Source organism: Cavia porcellus, unplaced genomic scaffold, assembly GCF_034190915.1.
Source record: "Cavia porcellus strain 051 isolate PalLab524CR breed Dunkin Hartley unplaced genomic scaffold, mCavPor4.1 scaffold_14, whole genome shotgun sequence".
NCBI lineage: Eukaryota > Metazoa > Chordata > Mammalia > Rodentia > Caviidae > Cavia > Cavia porcellus.
The window spans coordinates 38,575,389-38,590,668 of NW_026947497.1; positions in this window are offsets into that span (position 1 = coordinate 38,575,389).

Below are 15,280 nucleotides of genomic sequence, written 5' to 3' on the forward strand. Positions count from 1 at the left end.
CTTCATCATTTGGGAAAAAATAAGCAAAGATGAGCTTAATGGAGTTTTATTGTTCTTCTCAGAGTAATCCTTATGGATTCTACAACTGCCTTTTGACTTGAACATGATCGAGAATTTTTTGTATTCCCATAGCACATTGATTTGAGAATAATATATTATTCTTCCACTGTGACAGATTTGTATTAACGCACAAACCAGAATCTGAATTACTTGGTGTACATTGCTTAATGTGCAATTTTGAGTACACCTTCCTCCCTTGTAATATGTATTTACCGTCATTAAGTGTGAAATGTTCTAAATTTGTCTTCTTTGCTTAAGTCTTTTGACAGTAACATCTTCAAGGTATTTCTGTCTCTTGGAAGTCCCCAGATCCCTGGGGCACAACTCAGTGCTTTCCATTTTCCAGGAGGCACTAGTCACTCAAGGGTGCAATATACCACAAGTTATTAAACATTTCAATATTTTACTTGCACCTGTAGTCACCTACAGCCTAGAAGCCTGGCTGCAGCTCTCTGCACAGTGGTGGTAGTTTTACCGTGTGGTTAGCACTTGGAGATGTGTTTATAGAGTTGTTTAGACAAGATTTGAAACCATTCACTGGTCTTCCTTGTTTGTGGTCAAATAAGATCTCTTTTTCCTTGGATCTACCTTTCCTATACCTGTATCTCAGATACTAAGAAATATTTTGGTGATACTTCGTAGGAAACAGATGACCCAAAGATACTGATAGTCATGGAAACATTGACTGTTGAACATTTGGAAGAGTACCAAAATGTTCCTAGCCTCTGGTAGAGTGAGAGTCTCTTCTCAGAAAACACAAGTGAAGCTGTTTCCTAGAGAACAGCTCACATTTCAGAATCCTGGAAAGCCCTGCCCAGCAGCTTTCCTCTCGGTGGCCCTGACAACTCCCTTCAATCTTTGCCCCTTCTCTGCACATCTTGCTTCAAGTAAATCCATGCAAAGATGCTTTCAGGAACATCTGCACTCTCTCATGCGGGAAGACAAGCAGAGCGGACATCCTGCAGAAGGAAATACCAGTAAACATCAGAACACCAGGAAAGGCTGGTGTTGGGGTAGCCACACACACTGGTTAGGACTAAAAGAATCACAAATAAGCCCTACTCCATCTTGTACATGACTGAAGCTCTGTAAATGCTGTTGAAAACTTTTGCATTGCTCTTCATGTCTCCAAATGCTAACCTCTGCTGTGTTAGGGCGGGGCCTAGATTTCATGGTGCAAGTAAAAAGTAAACATTTGCAACTTTTCTTTCCAAAAACACCGTCAGATTCTTCATGAATCTTGAACTATGATACAGTTGACTGAGAAAGCACCATATTTTAAATGCTTATTAAGTATTTAATAAATATCTGCTGAAAACCAATGAATTTTATAACTACAGTTGCCTTAGAGGATATCTAGCCTAGACACAAAATATCATTTATTAAGTGGGAAAACTGGAAAGCAAAAATAACTTAATGGTCATTGACCAAAAAGCTAATTATTATATTTAAACTCGTACAAAATACTTATGATAGGAAATATATAGAATTTTTCAAAAAGAAATCAAACTGCAATCTCTTAATCTTAAACTTAATTATTGTATTGAATTAGTAGGATACATCAGAGTATATTCATTCAAGGACTTAAGTTTTTGAATATTGATATACTGAATGCAAAAATAATGTTTAAAACTCAGTACATTTTTTGAGTTTCTTTAACACTTATTAATATGAAAATAAAATAAAATTCCATTATAAATTCTTATGAAATACCAAAGAATAGAAGGAAGAAAATAAAGCAAACTAAGTTATACAACACAGATAAACATAGTTAAAATTCAGATATCTTTACATTGTGTACTTTCTCTGAATTTTTGAATAAGTAAGGTCTTTTTATACTCATCATTTCATTCAGTTAATTATTTAATCATCAGTGTTGTCATGCAAGCAGCAGCCTGTCTCCAGGATGTCCTTCTATGATCCTTGCTTCTTGTGATTCACATCCTTATGTGGTTTCCACCCCCAGTGTATGGAGATTGGTCTGTGCCATCAATGGCTGATGACAGTAAAGGCAGACCTTACTTCTGAGCTGTGCTTACTGGTGGCTGTGGTCTCCATCACTGAATTGTCTCTCTCATTGCTCTCTCTGGGGCAGCAAGGTGCCACACTGTGATGATACCTATGACAGAACCCACTTGGTGGGAAACCAACCCCTGCCAGCACCTAGGAAGTCTACCTTCTAATAGGAAATGGCTTCATCACCTCAAGCAAACTTATGAAGGAGATTATGTCCCTGGACAATAGTTTAAGTAGAAGTGCATGAGATTCCCAGAGCCAGAACCACCAAAAAAGTCACTTCCAGGTTCCAAATCCAGAGAAATTCCATGGATAATATATGTGTCATTGTTTTAAGCTAATGTTTTGATGTGACTGATTATGCAGCAATAGAAAAACTACAGTACTTAAGCTTCTAAGAATTTTTCAAGAAAACCATTCATAATGGTGATTAATAGTCCATTTATAGATATATTAAGATTCATTTTACTATTCTTTTCTTGGATTCCCAGATGAATTTCAATTTTCCTTTCAATTATGTAGCATATTTTTAAATATTTTTTACATTTGTGGTTAGTTCCTTAAGCTCTTACAGTAAAATTATTAAATGAAATACTAATATTGTCAGTGTCCATGACGTTTATCATATTTCTCCAAATTTATTTTACTAATAATATTTAGTCTCATCAATTTAAATTTTAGCGACTCGTAAAAGACAGATCTATGCCATAAATGACCAAATCTACTTATAGCTCCAAATATTCTTGCTGTGCAGTGTTCTGTATTTCATTGCCTTTTGTTTTCAATATTTGTTCTGGAAAATAAGTAGATTTATGCACCTACTTGGCTCCAGGTTATATCTCATGTTTCAACCTGGCCAGTGCCAACTTATCATGCACCTCCTGACAGCTGTTTTCTTTTGTTATTTTTTCTCATTTGTGGGAAAAGCACCAGCATCTTCCCCATGTGCCAGGCTAGAAATCTGGGGATCATCTTCCACTACTTCTGTATCTTACCTCTTTCTTTATCCTGCTCCTTTCCTGTCCTACCGCTATCGCCTTAATCTAAACCTGCTCAACCTTCCAGACTGTCTTCTCTGTCTTATTTTTTATATTCTTTTGCCCTTGGACTTGTCCTTGGAAGGCCCAATAGTGAGCTGTTTCAGTTTAGTAGATTCGCTCACTGTTATCTTCCATCTGCTTGACTGCTTTACTGAATGTTACAATGCTAATGCTTTACATAACAAAGATAGGACATATTTTCATGAGTAACTTGACTAGGTAAACTGTACCTGCTGCCTGTGACAAAGCATGGCCTCCAGTGAGCCTTGCAAGATTGTGCTGTGATTGGTGATAGAAGTTTCAGCAGTGTCAGAACAAAATCTGTCCTGAGGAAGAAGACTAATTCCAATCCTTCTCTCGCCCCTAGCCGAGTGTCTACTCCATTTGGAGTTCGGTTTTGTCTTTCTAATGTAGTTCCATTCCCTCCCAGGTGAATTTTACAGCAGACACAGCACAGACCACAGGACTTGAGGCCAGCTCAGGAAGCACCAGAGTCTGAACCAGAAGAGAAAGTAGCACAATAAAGATGGCACATTGTTTTGCCACGTCTTTCCATAGTTGCATTCATTGAGATGTTTTGTTGTTCAGAGGAAGAAAGACGGCAGATATTCCAAATAATACAGTTAACATTTTGTTAATTATTGTAAAACTTCTCATGTAGAAAGAAATGAATATAAACTCAAATGTGACTTTGCATTATCTGGTAGGATTCTCATATCCATGCTAGGTCATCTATTTTGTTGGCTAAAGTTCCTCAAAAAGAACTCAGTGCAGGTTAAATATAGCCATAGATATATTTTATAGATATTTACATGACTATAGAATATGTAGTGTATATCTCTAGCTGACTAATATGTAATAAAGTTCAGTATATGTTGAAATGATGCTTTCTACCAAAACAAGTAGTATTTTTTTTTTATGGACACAAAGATAATTGTCACAACTCAAAAGATGAAACTTCTAGACTAGAGGCTGTTTCTACTTAGCCTAATGTAACTTTCATTTGAAGTGATTTCAAAGAGCATATTAGAATAAGGTTTCTATTTTGTTTGGATTTTGTTATCTAAGCTGTCATTTTTCACCCTCAGTTAAAGTTAGCACAGAACATTCTTCAGGACAGCCCCTGCATTCCTGACATATTTCCACAGAGGGTCCTTGGCTGGAAACTCCTATCCACATGATAGAGTATTTTATTAAAAGTATTATTTGTCATAACTACTCACGTATTCCACAGTGCTAAAAACTTTACACACATTTTCTCATTTCCTCCTTATAACAACACTGCAAGTAATATCATCACTGTCTTCCAGATGGAAAAATTGAAGCACATCATTTGACCAAATGTAGCAAAGTCACATAGTATGATGTAGAATCAGGATAATTTTCATAGCAATTTCTCAGTCAGGGTGTTGTTTGTTTGTGATCTGTTACATAGTGGTTCCTCATCAGACTGACCTTGACACTTCTAGGTATCTTCTATGACTTTGAACAGATCGCTGGACATTAGGGCTCTGATTTATGAAGAAATTCCCCACAAAGTATTAATTTCGATTTAGTAAATCCCAATTGTAACCTCCTCACATAGGAACACTACTTATTCCTTGCTTTAGTAACTTCTAAACTCAGTTTGTACTTTCAATGCTTCCCCAGTGACTGTCTCTCCCAGGGTGGCACATCTAATACTCCACTGGTGTCAGCTTTTTCCGAGATAGACTCGGTTTCAGCTACACAACTTGAGCTTTTCCAGCTCCTAAGGAGGACCTTATGAACTAGCACCCGGCTCATCCTGCCCCTCGAAAGCGCACTTTCAGTCCCAAATGACCAATCTTCCAGGCCTACTTAAATAGTGATATGTGACTAATTATAAGTGTCAAAGAAATTTTTCCTTCAAATTAAACTACATGTAAAAGCGATTTTTCCATTCCTTATAGTAATTAAGATCTAAGTCCATGTGCAATCATCCCCCTTTTCTTTTTCCTCTTTCCCTTCCTACCACACCTTGATGTATTTCCCTACCTACCCTTGGAGCACCCTCGTGTTCAAGAGAAAGGAAAGTGGCAACCATTGAAAATAATAAATTTAGATCTGCAGATTATTTTTCCTTAGCGGAAAATGGATGTTCTTCTAAAATTGGGTTTGGGTTATCAGGCAGTGATCCTATATCAGTTTGAGAACACCTGTTTTATTGACTAATGCCCCCTGCCAAGAAATAGTGCATGAAAAATTTAGGTTTAAAATAGCATTAGTGTCCTCTGGACAGTTGATTAACACTTTTCAGTTTATAAAACACACAGTGGTTTTACAAATAATCACTTTTTCACACAACAATCTTCTCTGGAAAAAAATAAGAATTTCATTAAATATGTGTTACAAGTTAGACATTACGCTAGTGCTTTGTACTAAGTCTTTTGCATACTTTTTATGAAAGGTCTTCCAAGTATGCACTGTCTTTATTTTATAAATGATGACTCCAAGATTAAAAGTGGTTAAATATCCCACCTGCTATCACACTGGCTTAAGATTCTAGCTGAGAGTATTACAGCTCAAATCTCCAGGCATTGCCTGTAATATCCCAGACTGCTAAGACGGCACCCAGAATCAAACCCAAGGGTTACTGTCATGACCATGGTGACCCTTGGCTGGACTACCTGTCTCCCACTACTAGCGATAATTTTCATGGAGGAGGATGAGGCTTATAACCTTTTGATCCCCATCACCATTGCACCTTTCAACTTTTACAGTCTCTTCTCTAAGTTTTTCAATTATAGATAAGTGAATAAATCTCTTTCTGACTTTTTTCCTGATGTTCAAAGAAAGGTAAACAACTGCTACAGGAAAGAGACCTTTTGTCTTCAGAGTTATGAAGAGTTTGTATTTTACTCTAAGACGTTTTTCAAGCCCACAGTTGGTAACTGAACTCTATCAAGTGCTTAAGAGATTACTGGTCAGATTGTATGTCCAGTTACCACATTGAATTTGTAATTTGATAGGATCAGACTTAATAAAACATAGTGAGAGCTCCTGAAAGCTAACTCATACTTCTGCTTTTTGTGGAAAAAGGCTGAAATAGTAATATGAATAAACCCTAGGACACCTCTCAAGTGAGACAATATAACATAAATTTGCTGTTTCTTTAACAAAAGGAAGCTCTACTTTACACCCTTGTAGAGAAGAGGATATTAAGGTGAGTGAAATGTCGTGAAAGAAATAAAATGGCACTTTGGTGGACTCAATTTAAAATGTCTCAAAAAAGAAACACCCCTTCTTAATATATTTTAAGGCACATTTTGTAAACAAGACACAACTGATTCTACTTTTGCAAGTGATAATTTTATACATATCTATGCATCGTGTATATATGTGTGTACACTTGTTTATGGATTTTAGTACTAATGCAACTTCCTTTGTAATAAGAAAATAGTCTCAGAAATCTGAAGCATAGTAAGGCAAATTCAATACTGATAGTGTTTGAGAGGTGGGTTTGGATTATTTCTATAAATGCAAAAGTAGGCTCGGACTTCTAGTAGACTTTTGAAAGCATATTCTATAAAATCTCATAAAACACTTGGCTTTCATATATAAGATATCAAATACTAGAATCCTATACAAAATTTTGTTTAAATTAGTACCTGTTTTGTGGTAATCACATTTAGCACATCATTAACTGCAACTTGTAGTTTTCCATTTAACTAAACTTTTCATGTAAATCATACAACAGGTTCCCAACATGTTTTCACATGTGTCCTGAGATGCTGTGGCTTTTTATTTACAATGGAACAAGTAACTCATTGATTTGAAGTGTTCTACATCCCAAGTACCCAAACCTGTGCCTTAAAGAAAGCAGTAAAAACATGTAGCTTACTGTGTCTAGTTGTTTTCTTTCAAGGTTTACATTTTACTTGCCTGTCTGTCTAATTTAACCCCCACCCAAAAAATTATGGAAAATGGAGACCTTGGATACCTCAAAGTTAACTGAGATCAAAATTGTATGAGGCACACTGGGTAAGAAACAAGCCTCAATGCAAAATGTGTCGCATTGATATTGGCTGGATGTCCATTGGTTTATGGTTTGTGCCAATGTCTGAACCTTAGAATTGTTTTGATATCTAAGCACTGAAATTTCCTATGGAAAACAGTGCTTTGCTTAGTTTCTTCCTGAGGGCATTTAAGCAAAGATTTATCCCCATAACCAGGTAACTAATTTATTTGACGTTAATTGAAATCCAGAAAACAGGAGAAGCTTCTCTCCTGTTACATCTTCATCCACTGTTAAACTTCTGACAAATACACACACTTCTCACGCCACATCTTGTTTTATTCCAAAATCCTTATATTTTAATATGAATTATATTTCCCTGGATAGTCAGCATGCTATAAGTTTGAAATTAATTTGTATATTTGTCTAGCTGTGTTTGACGAGCCTTTTGAAACGAGACTGTTTCTTTGACTGTTTGCAGAATTGAATGTACTTTTCTAATGTCTCTGTCTCTCTGTAACTTTGGACTAATGTTGAGTTTTAAAAGAGAGTGGAATTATTAACATGCAAAAAGTAGTGTGGTCTGTGATTCCAAGGATGCAATGGGTGTTCTTGAATGTTCTGCTTCATTAAAGTCGTCCTACACCACACATGTACCAGCAAAGGCACAACGCTTTTTCCTTGAAATGGTCTATGCTGTTTCGTTTGAAATGGTGTATGCTACTGCTGGGTGTTCTGTGGTTCTAACAACATTACTCAGAATTCACATTCAGCAAGTATCAGCCAAGAGGCCCTTTGGTATCAAAGGAGAAAATAAATCATTCTTTAGAAACACTCATCTGTTTTAAGTAGTCCCGTAGATAGATGACTGCCAGTTGCAGGGAATATTTAATATTAGTTTTAAAAAATTAAAGCTATTCCAAACAGATAAATCTAAACATCAAGTGATATTCCAGTAAATTCTTAAAACTGCATTGATAGGTGAGAACAGAAACTGCTCTGACTCAAAAAACGAAAAAAAAAAAAAAAAAAAAAAAAAAAACCTTAAAATAATTCTATGACTTTGGTGACCTCTAGTGATCAAAACTGAGAAAAATGTATCAGATTTTTTGAAAGCTCTGCAATGACAGAAATTACATATTTATCTGTTTTATAACTTTCGAGTCCTTCTTAATCTAAAACAGCTGTATTGACTCTTTCATGAAATTTTTTTTTTTTTTTTTGGCAGTACCAGGGATCGAACTCACGACCTCACACTTGCCAGGCAGGTGCTTATGCCGCTGAGCTAAATCCCTGGCCCTTTTCATGAAATACTTTGTAAAAATACTTAATACACAAAAATAGGAAACAGTTTTAGTATTTGACATTGTCTTCAATATGTTTCTATAAATTTACATGTAAGTTCCCAGTGACACAAAAAAGTAGGTAATTCTCTATAGTGTGATTGTATAAGATAAACTATTTTTCAAGTTGTATTTGTAATGATACATTATGATTATCTTTCTGTATCATTATATAGACTTCTACACATTGTTTTTACTAGCTACTTAATATTTCATTGAAATTTATTAAATACTAATACTTTATTCATATTAACATTTTAACCTATTTTATATTACTTTTGGAGCTAAATCTTTGCACTTTTCCAGAATTACTGCATTGAAGTTAACTCTAAGAAATGAAATTTGTACCCAATGTATCTGTGTATCAAAATAAAACATGGGACACATTAATATGTACAATTTGTATATTTTTTATGCCCCAAAACTAAAATTAATAAGCAAAAACATATAAACAAAAATTCCTGGAACACATGTTCTCTATATTAATCTGTTTTCAGATAATAAAAATAGAAAATGTTTCTATAATAAAAAGAAGAAGGAAGGAAAGAAGGAAAGAGAAAGAAAGGAAGAGAGAAAAAGAGAAGTGAAGAAAAGAAAATTTCTGGCTCATGAACAAAATGATCTGCAACACATATCAAATTAGCAGGTAACACTAAGATGGAACATGGGCTGAGCTGGAAAATCTTTGGCACCCTATATGCAAAGCACGGCTATCATTCAGACATTTTATTGATGAAGAGTGAACTAAAATAATTAGAAATGTTATAGTATGTGAGTTCCTGGCACCTGCCAATTAATTCAAGGTTATGCGACTTGACGAAAAGGAATAAAGAGTTGTTGGATTCTGTTATGATTCGTGTGTAATTGTCCCCCCAAAGTCCCATGCAGTCACAGGATTTTTACAGAGGTGGCTGAATACTGTGTGTGATTGATTCATTGTGCAATGCTGAGACTAAGGGTGTGAGTGCTATACCAGCCCTAGAGCAGGTAGCCTGCATACAATATAAGAGACAGAGTTCTCTCTCTCTCTCTCTCTCTCTCTCTCTCTCTCTCTCTCTCTCTGTCTGTCTGTCTCTCTCTCTGTCATTGCTTTTGAGTCTTACACTGCCATGAGCTGTTGCCCTTCTGCCATGAGGCACCTTTCCTTGGAGCCAACCCATTATGCACTGAAGACTTTACAAATCATGAGCTAAATAAACCTTTCCCTTTTTAACTTTGGATGTTGGGTGTTTTGTCTCAGCAAGGAGAAAAGTAACTAAGACAGACTTCAAGGAACTTTATTTTGTAAATGTAGATGGTGTATGATTCCCAAATCAACAACTTATATTCTTACATAATGTGTCTATTTGCCAGCTGTCAGCTGAGCGTTGTATGTGGAAACAGTTTGCTGATGGCTTAGATATTTTTCTATGGATTTGCTGATGATGTGAATGCATAGATCTTTTCTTGTCTTTATCTGATTAGCAAGATCCAGGCACAATTTGCAGTACATGGATGAGTGGGGAGAAGAGAACTGTGGAATATATGAGGTGTGATCAAGCAATATAATGAATTTTTCAATCTTTAAAACTTTATTACAGTAAGAGACACATTGCCATTAATCTCCCTGAGTACTTCCTCCCATGTCAAACACACATCCCATTATTCTTGTCACCTTCTAAAGCAGTTCTGAAAGTCCTGTCTCTGTCTTTAGTTCCACTCTTATGGTTACCTCAGTGTCCTGACTCAATTCAAAATGTTTACTTTCCAGGGTCATTTTGACTTTGAAGAAGAATCACAGGTTTCATGGTACCAGATCTGGTGAACAAGGTGGTTGAGGACATAGCTGTTATGTTTTTGACAGAAATTGCCATAAAGAGAGATACTTTTAAAAAAAAACTGCAGAGAAAGTTTAAAATTTAAAAATTACTGCGTAAAAGACACGTTGCTGCTGACCTTCCTCAAAATACTCCTTTCCCCTTTGAACACACTTATCATGTCATTCTCGGCAATGTGTCTTTTACTGTAGTAGGTATTTTTTGAATTTAATTGTTCACTATGCTTTTCAATCATCTGTTGTATGTTTTTGCAATTACTTAAGTAAAGGTAGTGCATTCTGAAATATTTTCTATGTCTAGATTAGATTACATATTTCAATTAAATTCCTTGACTATATTGCTTTCTGAGTGACACTGTCAGTGATGTCACTATTTTCAGGAAACTGTGTACTCGGACTCCGCTGTAGTGTGTATCAGAATATTATAGGACTAGGTAGTTTGTAAGAAACATGTGCACATACCCTTTTTCCTTAATATCAGTGTACAACTGAACCAAATGTGCACATGGTGCCACACCCCTGTAATCCAAGCTATTCAGGACGCTGAGGCAAGAGGATCTCAAATTCAAGACCAGCCATCACTTAGTTGCATTTCACTTCAAAATAAAAGATAAATAAAGAGAAAAGACTGGGGAGGTAGAGCATTTGCCTAACAAATGTGAGGCCCAGGGTTTCATTCCCAGTATCCCCCACTCCATAAAAAGATATATAGATAGGATAAATGGGAAGTGTTCTTTGCAGTACTTTAGATATACCTGGTCTCTAGTAAGAGGATCCTTTGGTGAATTTGAGAGCACCATGCCCCATCCTCTCAAGGTACTGCTAGCATCCCAAGGGCACCAAACAGCCACTCCCTGGCTGTTTTTCCAAACTGAAATAACCAAAGTAAGAATGAATGAGTGGGACCAGCCTACTTGCCTTTAGCATTCTCTTACTGCCAAAAAGATCCCGTGTTGGCTACTTTTCTCTGATTGCTGAGACAAAACATCAGATGCTCAAAATTGGGAAGGAAAAATTTATTTAGCTCACAGTTTGTGGAGGTTTAAGTCCATAATCAGCTGGCTCCTAGGCAGAGGGGCATGGCACAAGGGCAACTGCTCAAGGTGGTAGAAGACTGCAAAAGCAACAAGAGCAAGCAGGGAGAACAAGCCTCTTTTCCTCCCTTATATTGTAAGGAAGCTACCACTCCCCTTTGGACAGATGTAACACTGACACTATCTCCATGTCCCCTCTTGCACAGGCTCAGGATGTTTCCAAAGAAAGGTCCCTGGCCCCCTGCAGTTTCACTTAGTTAAACTTCTAAACTCAAGTTGATACATTGAACAACATACTAGAGCTGTGAGGACATGTCCCCTCCACCCTAGGCTGTAGAACTGCTGAGTTACTTAAACTTCTAAACTTTTCAAGCTGATACAATAAATCAACCATTACTACATCCTGGAGAATAAACAGCCACCCTAGGGCATGTCCTCTACATCCTGGGCTATAGAACTGCTGAGTTACTTAAAACTTCTAAACTTCTCAAGCTGACACAATGAATCAACCATTACAGATACCAAAATGCCATCAAGCCACCACTTTCTTGATAGGAATTTCTGGCCTGAACCCAAGTCTCATGGTCCCCAAGTACAATCTCACCTCTGAGGCTGACTTTACGGTTCCTTCTTTTTGATGAAAAGTGTCTACTGCTATATTTGTGTTGGTTAGAGTTACGTGGAGGCAAAGAAAATACATCAATGATGGCTAATGGGAAGCAAAATAAAAATAAATTAATAAGCACAAAGAATAAATCAGGGGACTTAGGTAGAAGACATTAAAGGACTGTCTTTCCAGGATCTGGATAGGAAGAGCCAAGTAAAACTATTGTTAAGTGATGGGGCCCTGAAGGGCTTTCTCGGTTATTGCATGCAAAGAGTTGGACATGGCATGTGACACTTAGAAAAGAGCAGCGAAGTGTAATGAAATGCAGTTAGATGATAATATTCTCGAAATGAGTGGGCTTGTGCCAGTGGAAAAGAATATGGCACAAGCAACGATACCCTTTGCCCAGAATCCACTCCTTTTCAAAGGAAGGCTCTCAATAGTCATATGTTTAATTATGTAGCTGTTAATTTTGACCATGAATGATCAGTGGATATGCAGATATCTGATTCAACGTCAGCCCATGTAGTCTGTGGGACCAATACGGAGGACTGGAAGTCAGAAGCCAAGTCTTACCACTGATGGAATTCTTAGGTGAAAACCTCCTGAGTGCCTTTGTACTGCCCGTGTTCTCACCCTGCCTGGCACTTTAGTCTGTGAGATAGCCCTGTGTCATTACGATACATTTTCTTTTTCTTAGAAGCTATTTTGAAGTAGGTTCGGGAAACTTGTAACTGAAACAGTGTTCATTAGGACAGGACTTGATGTGCCTAATTAGAGAATTATTAGCAGAATGAAGTGAGGCTGAGGCTAAGCTGAACTGGCTAGGGACCAAGATAGGCAGCTTTCCAAGTCTCCACGGCACAAGTGAAGACCGTGGTGGCTGAAGCCACTGCAGATAATTCAGTTTCAAATGACTAAAGGGGACTTTTTGTTCATGGTTAATCATGTGTGAATATTTGGCACGATCCTAGATGTGCTTTCTGTTGCCACGATGAGATAATTAATTTCTTATTATATGGTCTAATACAGTAGGAAACACTCTAACTTACAAGGTATAAACCTAGGCCTTGATGATAGACTGTCTGTATTCAAATGCTGGATTTATCAAAGGCTTTGGGAATAATACTTAGCTGAGAGAATCATGATCAGAAATAATACATAACACAAAAAATGCCATTAGCACAAGGCCTGGTACTGGGTTAGCACTCAGTGACTTTTAATTATTATTACAGGTTTGTCAGAAGCAAGAGTAACAGAGTCAACAGATAGCAAAAAAGCTAGAACCCCCCTACATTATAACCTAAAAGTAAATTTATTGTACTGGGCCAAGCTGGCTCTCAGGGCCTGGGGAAACTCACTTAATTTGTTACTAGAGTAAAGCACCATTTCTGTGCTCTCACCCCAAGTTTACAGTCAAGAAGGGGACATTTGTAGCAAGGTAGGGATCTGCACTCTTAGAATTTATTGAAACAATCACTAGTCTTTAGTCCAGATTTTAAGAAATTGGAAGTCTGTCACTAAAAATGACAACTTGGCCAGGTGTGGTGGTGCATGCCTGTAATCCCAGCACTCAGGAGGGTAATCCCTTGTGAGTTTGAGACTAGCCTGGGCTATTGTGAGTTCAAGTCGTGAGTTCAAGATCAGCCTGTACGACATAGTGAGACTTTATCTCTAAAAGTCAAAAACAAAACAAAACAAAATTCTAAGTAATGACAATGTGGCTATCTGCTCATGGACTGCTTAAAGCATGCCATAAGATCATTTTTCCCAAATTGGTCTTTGGAGAAAAAAAATGGAATATCGTCAGGAAAATTCTATTACTGACATCATAGTCATGTGCAGGTGTGAGAGTGGGAGAGAGATACATTGCCACACACCCCGGGGAAATGTGCCTGCTTACTGCTTTCTTCCACGAGGACATAAATAGTTGTGAGAAGAACATTGGGGAGTAGTGTTGAGGGTGTGTGTAAGGAATGGGTCTGTGAATCCATGGTTAAACAGGCTGACATATTAGATTGCAAACTGAAGCCCCAACCTTAAGCCTGTTTTTCCCACCAAACACTTGCTGAGTTTTATGATGGCATCGTGTGCTGGAAAAAACAGCAAAATCCAAATAAAGGGAAGAAGCCTGAAATAAAAACAAGATAAATCTTTTCGTCTCCATTGAAGCTGTTTGAATAGGGAGCCAAAAAGCAAAGCTTAACATCCTACATATGGGAAATATAAAATTATTAGGCATTCAAAGAGACGGAAAAATGGGGCAAATAGTCAATATATTTAAAAATAGAAGTTGATGGTGTAGAAAAATATGAATACATTTAATGTCATTACACTACAAATTTAAAATTTGTTAAGATGATTATTTTGCATTATGCATATTTTATCATAATAAAAGCAAACACATAAAAGCTGAACTATAGATTCATAGATATTGGAGTTAAAAAAGGTCTTTAAATAGCTATAATTAACATGTTCTGGAAAGCAGAATAAGAGGTACATAAAACAAATGAAAATAAGTACAATTTCAAGTATGAATTGGAATCTATATAAATCAGATGTGCATTCTGAATTGAAATCATCATTCAGGTTTACAAAAAAAAACAGCGGACAAGATTCTCAGGTGTCAACAGGTATATTAAAATTGAAGTGTAGTAAGCAATATAGATATGTGAATTTAAGAGGGAGTGAAAAGAAACTAAACATGGGTAACAATATGAGTTAGAAGATCTGCCTTAAGGTATGTGTAACAGAAGTCCCAGAGCACAGAAAGACACAGCACTTATAAATAGTTAAAGGGTGACGGTCAAGATTTCTTTCTAAACTTCTAAAAATAACATTGCATGGTTTCCTTTAGATGAGGAACCAAAAGATTAAAAAAAAGATAAGTAAAACCTAAAACTTACATGATTATACTACCTGGAAACAAAATATTGAATTTATACTGAAGAAAGAAATCATAAAAGCAGAGCAGAGGAATGAATGCAAAACTCATAGCCTGGATGGTAGATTTAAATACAAAAATAAAATGAATTGATTAAATTAAAATAGACTAATACTGCATTTAAAGTTACAGTAAAATTGTAACACTACAATTAAATAGATCAAATATTGCAATTAAAAGACATAATTTGATAGACTAAAACAGAAGTCCAACTTTATATTGTCTATAAGAGATACATTTTAAGGACATTGATTCATAGTAAAAGAATGAAAAAAGATACAGCATACAAATAGTTTTAAATGAAAGCAAGTTGGTTTGACTAAATCAATATCACATGAAAGTGAGTCTAACGTAAGAACATTGTTAGTGTAACATTAGCACAGTTAGTGCAAAGAGCAACATTTCATAAAATATGAAAAAGACAATTGAATAATAAACCATGAA